Below are 8,788 nucleotides of genomic sequence, written 5' to 3'. Positions count from 1 at the left end.
GAAACGAGCAGATTCAGACAAGACGTCCTTAAGGACGCCACCAGCAACTGCGTGTTTGTCAACCAAACACGCCAACAACGACGATTTGGCATCATGCATCTGCCGAATGGCAGACGATTCCGACACACTATCCTCACACGACGAGTACGAGGACGGCTTTGTCTTACGGCAGCACGTTCCTGCTCGTCACAACTAGAAAATATGTCCGAAGACATAGCCCATTCATCAACAGACAATGGCTTTAAGAAGACATTGCCATTACCAGCAACTGGAGCAGCAGAGGCAGCCTTTACGGCTGACGCCGCAGCAGCAGAGATGCTACCAGTGCCGACAACACCAGCAGCTTCACCGCCTGGTGCACCATCAAGCCCCTTAGCAACCTTTGCTTGCTCCCTAACAGCACCTTCGTCCGCTTTCCTCTTACTAGAGGTGGACGCCTCGGTGTCATTTCCCGATTGGGTGGGTGTTGTCCCCCCATCGGACTTTTTACGACCCCTACGGGCCGTAATTTTAGGCGGCATGGTGTCTAACCCCTATCCAATGAGTTAAAAACTCACCAAACAGGAGGAAGAAACCAAACAAATTCACAAAAGCCAAAAAATTTGGCTTTTATAATAATAATATCAAATTTGAATTAAACAAATTTGACCAAAATATTTTTTGGTCGGTTAAACCAAAAAATAACCAATTGGTAACGCCAAAAAAGGGTTACCCAAAAGCAAAACTATTGCAGGCACAAACCCAAATAGTTTATGCACACACCAACAGCTGTTTATATATTGGTACTAACAACCAACAATAGATGGCGCCACTACCAATACCCACCAACAGATGGCGCTGACAAAATGTTTATGTAAACAATGAGACACCAAAAGCACGTGGCTAGCGGAGCCCCACTTTTACAACAACACTTTGCTTGCAAAATTAAAAATTGGAAAAACGATAAAACTTACCGATTTTCACCAATTTTTCACCAAACTTCAATAAATTATTGAAGAATAATCACTTTTTCGGACTTTTTAGCACAAATTCACCGTTTTTTATTAGAAAAAACTCACTATAAATCACTTCCACTAAGAGCTGTTAACGAAGCACGTCTCTCGTTAATCCATTCATGCGCGTCAGTAGGAATCTCGTTAATCCATTCATGCGCGTCACTAATTAGATGACGAGGCATTTGGCTACCTTAAGAGAGTCATAGTTACTCCCGCCGTTTACCCGCGCTTACTTGAATTTCTTCACTTTGACATTCAGAGCACTGGGCAGAAATCACATTGTGTCAACACCCGCTAGGGCCATCACAATGCTTTGTTTTAATTAGACAGTCGGATTCCCCAAGTCCGTGCCAGTTCTGAATTGATTGTTAATTGATAGTCGTTATAATTTAAAGAGTAAACACCTTGCGATGCAACCCTAAAAATTTTAGCAAGAAAGTTCCACAATTGGTTACAAAACTACTATCCGAGGAACAAGATCCGTGGACCTCTATTTACCCAGAACGAGTACGTAAACCATGTTATTGCTTCCCAATCAAGCCCGACTATCTCAATCTTCAGAGCCAATCCTTATCCCGAAGTTACGGATCTAATTTGCCGACTTCCCTTACCTACATTATTCTATCGACTAGAGACTCTTCACCTTGGAGACCAGCTGCGGATATTGGTACGGCCTGTTGAGAAGTTTGCGTGACCCCACCATAAATTTTCAAGGTCCGAGGAGAAAATATCGACACAACAGTAAATGTCATGCTCTTCTAGTCCATCTACCATATCTCTCTTCGAAAGACTTCCATGGTAGTACGACTATAAAACAGAAAAGGAAACTCTTCCGATACCTCTCGACGGCTTCTTTATGGTCGTTCCTGTTGCCAGGATGAGCACAAGGCCCATATTTAATAACAAACGGATACTCAACAGATTACGGAATTGGAACCGTATTCCCTTTCGTTCGAAATTATTCAAGTGTTTAATTACAAAGAATATGTAAATATTCTCTTTTAATTATAACTTGAAAATTTTCGGCTTTCGCCTTGAATTTAGGACCGACAAACTCGTGATCAACCACTGTTCACACGAAACCCTTCTCCACTTCAGTCCTCCAAGGTCTCATTCGATTATTTGCTACTACCACCAAGATCTGTGCCAATGGCGGCTCCATGCAGGCTTACGCCAAACACTTCCATGCACACCATTGTACCCTCCTACTCAGTAAAGTTTCAAAGTTTATAATCCAACCGAGATTGAACATGAACCATTTACTTTAGCGGTAATGTATAGGTATACAACTTAAGCGCCATCCATTTTAAGGGCTAGCTGCTTCGGCAGGTGAGTTGTTACACACTCCTTAGCGGATTACGACTTCCATGTCCACCGTCCTGCTGTTTTAAGCAACCAACGCCTTTCATGGTATCTGCATGAGTTGTCAATTTGGGCACCGTAACATTACGTTTGGTTCATCCCACAGCGCCAGTTCTGCTTACCAAAAGTGGCCCACTGGGCACATTATATCACAACCACACCTTCATACCAAGAAAGGTGTGGTTCTTACCCATTTAAAGTTTGAGAATAGGTTAAGGTCGTTTCGACCCTAAGGCCTCTAATCATTCGCTTTACCAGATAAGATTATTTTACATAATTTTTAAATGCACCAGCTATCCTGAGGGAAACTTCGGAGGGAACCAGCTACTAGATGGTTCGATTGGTCTTTCGCCCCTATACTCAATTCTGACAATCGATTTGCACGTCAGAACTGTTTCGGTCTTCCATCAGGGTTTCCCCTGACTTCAACCTGATCAAGTATAGTTCAACATCTTTCGGGTCACAGCATATATGCTCAAGGTACGCTCTGGTTAGAGGCTTAAATAGTATAAATACTATTAAGCATAACTGATAGAACGCCCCGGGATTGAATTAATAGACTTAAAAAGACTAAAAACTAATCCCATAAAAGTTATGTTAATTTCGCTATTAGGTTTAAATTCCCAATAACTTGCAAATATGTTAGACTCCTTGGTCCGTGTTTCAAGACGGGTCCCGAAGGTATCCTGAATCTTTCGCATTGTAAATCATATAAGCGCATATAATAAACACAACAAGTAAGAACGGCGTTAAGTTCGGCCGGGCCGAACTTGTTATACCCTCCACCACAAGTTGTAGTGAAGTAAAATGGAATAATTAGTTTCCTTTCGTGTACGAAGAAGACTTAATACTAAATTTCAGCAATTTCGGTAAAACAATGTGAGGCACCATTCTATGGGGGCTATTTCAAAACGTTAAGTTTTATACCACCAACGTAGACTAAGTACCAAATTTCAGCCATTTCGGTGTGATAATGAAGCTAAAACCTTCAAAATACCGAAAATCGGGAGGTACCGTTCTATGGGGGCTATATGAAGGTGTGAACTGATACCGACAAAATTCTGGGGGAAAGTTGTATACCCCTAAAGAAGACTACTCACCAAATTTCAGCCATTTTGTAAGGATAATGAAGCTGAAACCCTAAAAATACCGAAAATCAGGAGGTACCGTCCTATGGGCGCTATATGAAGGTGTGGACCGATACCAACAAAATTCTGGGGGAAAGTTTTATAACCCTAAAGAAGACCACGTACCAAATTTCATCCATTTTGGTATTATAATGAAGCAAAAACCCTAAAAATACCGAAAATCGGGAGGTACCGTTCTATGGGGGCTATATGAAGGTGTGGACCGATACCGACAAAATTCTGGGGGTGAGTTTCATACCCCTAAAGAGGAATGCGTACCAAATTTCAGCCATTTTGGTAGGATAATAAAGCTACAACCTTAAAAATACCGAAAATCGGGAGGTACCGTTCTATGGGGGCTATATCAAAACGTGGACCGATATATCCCATTTTCAATACCAACCATCCTGCAAGTAATAAAAACTTCTGTACCAAATTTTGACTCTCTATCTTTAAAATTGCGAGCTGTATCTTGATTTCAACAGACAGACGGACGGACGGACGGACGGACAGACGGACATGGTCAAATCGACATAGAATTTTATGCTGATCAATAATATATATACTTTATGGGGTCTCCGACGAATATTTCGATGTGTTACAAACGGAATGACAAATTTAATTATACCCTCCTTGTAGGATGATCGTAATCTCACTTCCTGACACCAATTGTTACGGAATTAGGTTTAACTAATCTCCGTGTAGACGTTGTTTTATTCCCCGATACGTTTCGTACCATATAAAACAGGGTTCGTTTTAGATTACGTTTCTACAATGCTTTATTTACTTTATTACACTTATTCGGAACTGACTGTTATAGCTAAGTACACAGCTTTACTTTACTTCTTTACTAGTCGATGTTTACACTTCGGTATAAAATTCACAACTCCACTCGTCATTGCCAGTTCCCCTATATTTATATCCCAAAGTCTCCCTGTTCTAGAGTCCTCCAGAACACATATGGCAACATCTCGAATCTGTGCAGCGAACACACAGACGCACATTCGCACTAAGCGAACAACCATACTCACATACATACATGGGGGAATACAATTGGACGACAAGCACAGTAATGACGTAACAACAACAAACAAGTGCAAAGAAGTAACAAACTAAACAATAATTACATGATTATGGCAAAACAAAATAAAAGCACATTAATGAAAGGTAAAGTAACATCTAGAATAATGAAGAGAGTTCTACATGGTAGTTGTTGTTGCTTAAATAAAGTAACTGCGTAATAAAAACTTTACGTTACAATTCAAATTTTTAAATTAACGGAAATTAAACTAAACTAACTTAAACCTATCAGTTACATTCGTAACAATATTATGAATTCTATATGATTTACAAAGAAATCGAGAATCCAGTAATATAACATGTGCTCAAAACACAATTCACAAGGAATCGATTATTTAAGCAACTTATTTAGCATAGTCTTACAACCCTCAACCATATGTAGTCCAAGCAGCACTCTAAAATTAATTAAAGTACCTTACAGCATGGACTGCGATATGCGTTCAAAATGTCGATGTTCATGTGTCCTGCAGTTCACACGATGACGCACAGTTTGCTGCGTTCTTCATCGACCCATGAGCCGAGTGATCCACCGCTTAAAGTGATAATTTAATTTTGTTTTGTATACAGTCAAAATTGTTTTTATTGAAAGGAATCAAAAATACACCAAAATTAATTGGCATATATCAATTTCTTCAATAAGTTATGTTTTTATACATAAAATTTGTGTTGTGAATGTCTTAGTTCAAACAACCAGTTGACATCAAAATATCCGAAAATACTTAGAGCAACCAGAAGAAGAACATTAACTTATATTAAATATAAGTACAACTGTAATTGTATGTTTTGGTTTCAACGTATGTATTCGATCAATGAAGATCAAAACAGTACATTGGGTTTTCAAATAGCCGGGCGGCTATGAGAACAATGTATGATTTTATATTCACACAGTGTGAATTGTAAACCAGTACATTGAAAAAACGAAAAGTTTTTTTTGGTTTGGTTTTATTTTCCACAATTCTTCAATAAAGAAGAAATTAATGGAGAAATAAAGTTTTTGTAATACGGTTGGAACACGTTAATGATCCATCCGCAGGTTCACCTACGGAAACCTTGTTACGACTTTTACTTCCTCTAAATAATCAAGTTCGGTCAACTTTTGCGAAACATCCGTAACACACGAGGCGTTACAGTGATCACGTCCGGAGACCTCACTAAATAATTCAATCGGTAGTAGCGACGGGCGGTGTGTACAAAGGGCAGGGACGTAATCAATGCGAGTTAATGACTCACACTTACTGGGAATTCCAAGTTCATGTGAACAGTTTCAGTTCACAATCCCAAGCATGAAAGTGGTTCAGCGGTTTACCCGGACCTCTCGGTCTAGGAAATACACGTTGATACTTTCATTGTAGCGCGCGTGCAGCCCAGGGCATCACAGACCTGTTATTGCTCAATCTCATTATTGCTAGACGCAATTTGTCCATTTAAGAAGCTAGTGTCCTTATAATGGGACAAACCAACAGGTACGGCTTCACTTTTATAAACACATTCAAACACTAACACATTTTACTGCGGTCGTGAATGAAGGCTATAAAAGCTTCAACACCATAATCCTGAAAGCATCTATTTAATATATTTGAGTCTCGTTCGTTATCGGAATTAACCAGACAAATCACTCCACGAACTAAGAACGGCCAATTTATTTCAAATTACTTTTAACATCGCAGCATAGAATGTTTTTCAACAAACTACACTTGATATTGATATGAAATTAAGAATTTCATATTTTCGTTTACCATTTGATAAACATTTCTAAAAATCACACAAGCGTTTAACGAATCTCCTCACATCGAATGAACGATATGAAGAAACTCGCTCCCTACCATTCAAACAGTCAACGCCTCAACTCAATGAAGCATGCTTGTAATAGTAGGAAGATTAACCATGAATAAGATGAAATCGAAGATTTCATACCCGCCGCGGCGAAAGAATACTACCAACCGACAACACACGCATTCAACTATTAGTAATAGTCGACGGTCTGCTGCGACATCCATATTCCCTCTTGGCGTTGTTTCACCACAAATATGCCATCGAATAACATGAACAAAGCACTTTCAACCACCATTTAGGTGTTTTCAGTCAACGTTCTGTTGGTTTCAATGATTTGTGATGACTTCGGTACGTGGTCATTTTTTCATGACAACCACTATACCTATAGATAGTTATACAATGGAGTTCATGAATTGTTGAAAACAGTGATATTAAAAATTTTAAATCGCCAATAAAATATGAAAAAATGAAGATATTTGGAAAAGAATTTTTATTTCATTTATTTTAGAATATTCTGTAATTTATTATAAATGAATGAAAATTTTTTCTCCAAGATTTCAATTTTTCATTTTTTATTAGCAACAATTAAGGAAAATACCTATTATTATTTATTTTATTTGATTTTTAATAAATTCATTTCTTAATGGATTTAAATGAATTTTTTATGGATGATGTAGGAAATTATTCTACACCGTTTGGCGGTGAAAAAAACTAAAATATTTCGACTTTTCGAATTTTTGTGAATTTTTTAATATTTTTTATTTAATAAAAATATATTAAAAAAATTCGAAAAAAATAGAAAAATGCAAAATATTGAAGGAATTTCTTTGGCATAAAATAGATCTATACAAAAATCATATTTTATGCCTCCCTTTGGTAATTTACGTGCATTTTTTAAATTTTTTACGATTTTTTAATCATTTATTAAATATATTAATAAATTTAAAAAATTCATAAAAAATCACCAGTTGGACAAATAAATTTTATTTATTTGTCGTAAAAAAGCCACAGAAAATAGCTATTTTTTGAGATCTTTTTCGGTAATTTACGTATTTTTTTGGATTTTTGATGAATTTTTCAATTTATTTTAATTTAATAAATTTGTAGGAAATGGAAAAAAATTCATAATAAAATCCATATTGATTGAATCTTCTCAAAGAGTTTTGAGAAAAAATTCTCTACTGAAAAAGCAATGTTTTCAGTAGTTTTTTGGTAATTTACGAGCATATTTAATATTTTTAATGAATATTTTTTTAATATTCACTAATATATTTTTTGAATAATATTCCTGACAAATTCAAAAATTCATGAATTATCAGAATAATTTTCTATGTGAATGCTTACCCGAAAAATGAATTTTTCGACATATTTTTGTGGTAATTTACGATGATTTTTTATATTTTTTGTAGATTTTTCTACAAATATTTTAGCAGGGCGGCTAGTTCAAATAGGGACAGATATGCTGAGTTTTACGTGGGTACCTACCTTTCAGCCTAACCCCACGGTGTTCTCAACACCGGACGGAAACAATGCGCCCATCGGCGCCCTCAACACAAGTGTGAGTACCAATTCGTTCCCACGTATTTGGACGTGTTCACCCCCTTGGTTTGGGGCGGAGCCTATCTAACACTCCTGCCTTGCTATGGGTCAGGCACCCGGTTGATAATGCAACTCCACATTTGAGCCAAAGCTCTACCCGCGATTTGGGTATAAACCACAGCCACCGCGATGCTCCCAACAGGGGCCTGCACCAAACTGCCAGGCTAGATCTTTGTGACCTAGGGGCTCCTGACACCCGCGGTACCAGAATATAGCCTCCGGTCAGGCTTCGTAGTATACAAACTATACTACTACCAGTTGAACTCCAAACAGTTCGAGACTGGTTACCCACAGAGAAAAGCCTCTGCCCAGCTTCGTAGCAAAAGGCTACTACCAGTTGAACTCTAAAGAGTCCGGGACTGGTGACCCACAGAATATAGCCTCTGCTCCGCTGCGTAGCCAAAGACTACTACCAGTTGAACTCTAAAGAGTCCGGGACTGGTGACCCACAGAATAAAGCTTCTGCCAACCTCGTAGCCAAAGACTACTACCTGTTAGACTCAAGGGGTCCGGGACTGGTGACCCACAGAATATAGCATCTGCTCCGCTTCGTAGCCAAAGACTACTACCAGTTGAACTCTAAAGAGTCCGGGACTGGTGACCCACAGAATAAAGCTCCTGCCGACTTCGTAGCCAAAGACTACTACTAGTTGAACTCTAATGAATTCGGGACTGGTGACCCACAGAATAAAGCTCCTGCCAACTTCGTAGCCAAAGACTACTACCAGTTGAACTCTAATGAATTCGGGACTGGTGACCCACAGAATAAAGCTTCTGCCGACTTCGTAGCCCAAGACTACTACCAGTTTTGGCCCGCACAGCCCGGGACTGGTAGCCCCAGCGACGTTCCTT

At 38.6% G+C, this 8,788-nt stretch overlaps 1 non-coding gene across 1 annotated transcript; it reads right to left on the bottom strand.

The window, feature by feature from the left end:
* Positions 1-4,926: 4,926 nt before the first annotated feature.
* On the bottom strand, positions 4,927-5,105 carry LOC141395992 (5.8S ribosomal RNA). Its single transcript, XR_012411093.1, has one exon. It is a non-coding gene; the product is annotated as a 5.8S ribosomal RNA (ribosomal RNA).
* Between the last annotated feature and the right edge of the window lie 3,683 nt (positions 5,106-8,788).

The sequence above is a fragment of the Musca autumnalis genome, unplaced genomic scaffold (assembly GCF_047663935.1).
Source record: "Musca autumnalis isolate F117 unplaced genomic scaffold, ASM4766393v1 scaffold_2, whole genome shotgun sequence".
NCBI lineage: Eukaryota > Metazoa > Arthropoda > Insecta > Diptera > Muscidae > Musca > Musca autumnalis.
Note: the sequence above shows the minus strand (reverse complement) of the source record. Positions and strands in the feature narration are given on the sequence as shown.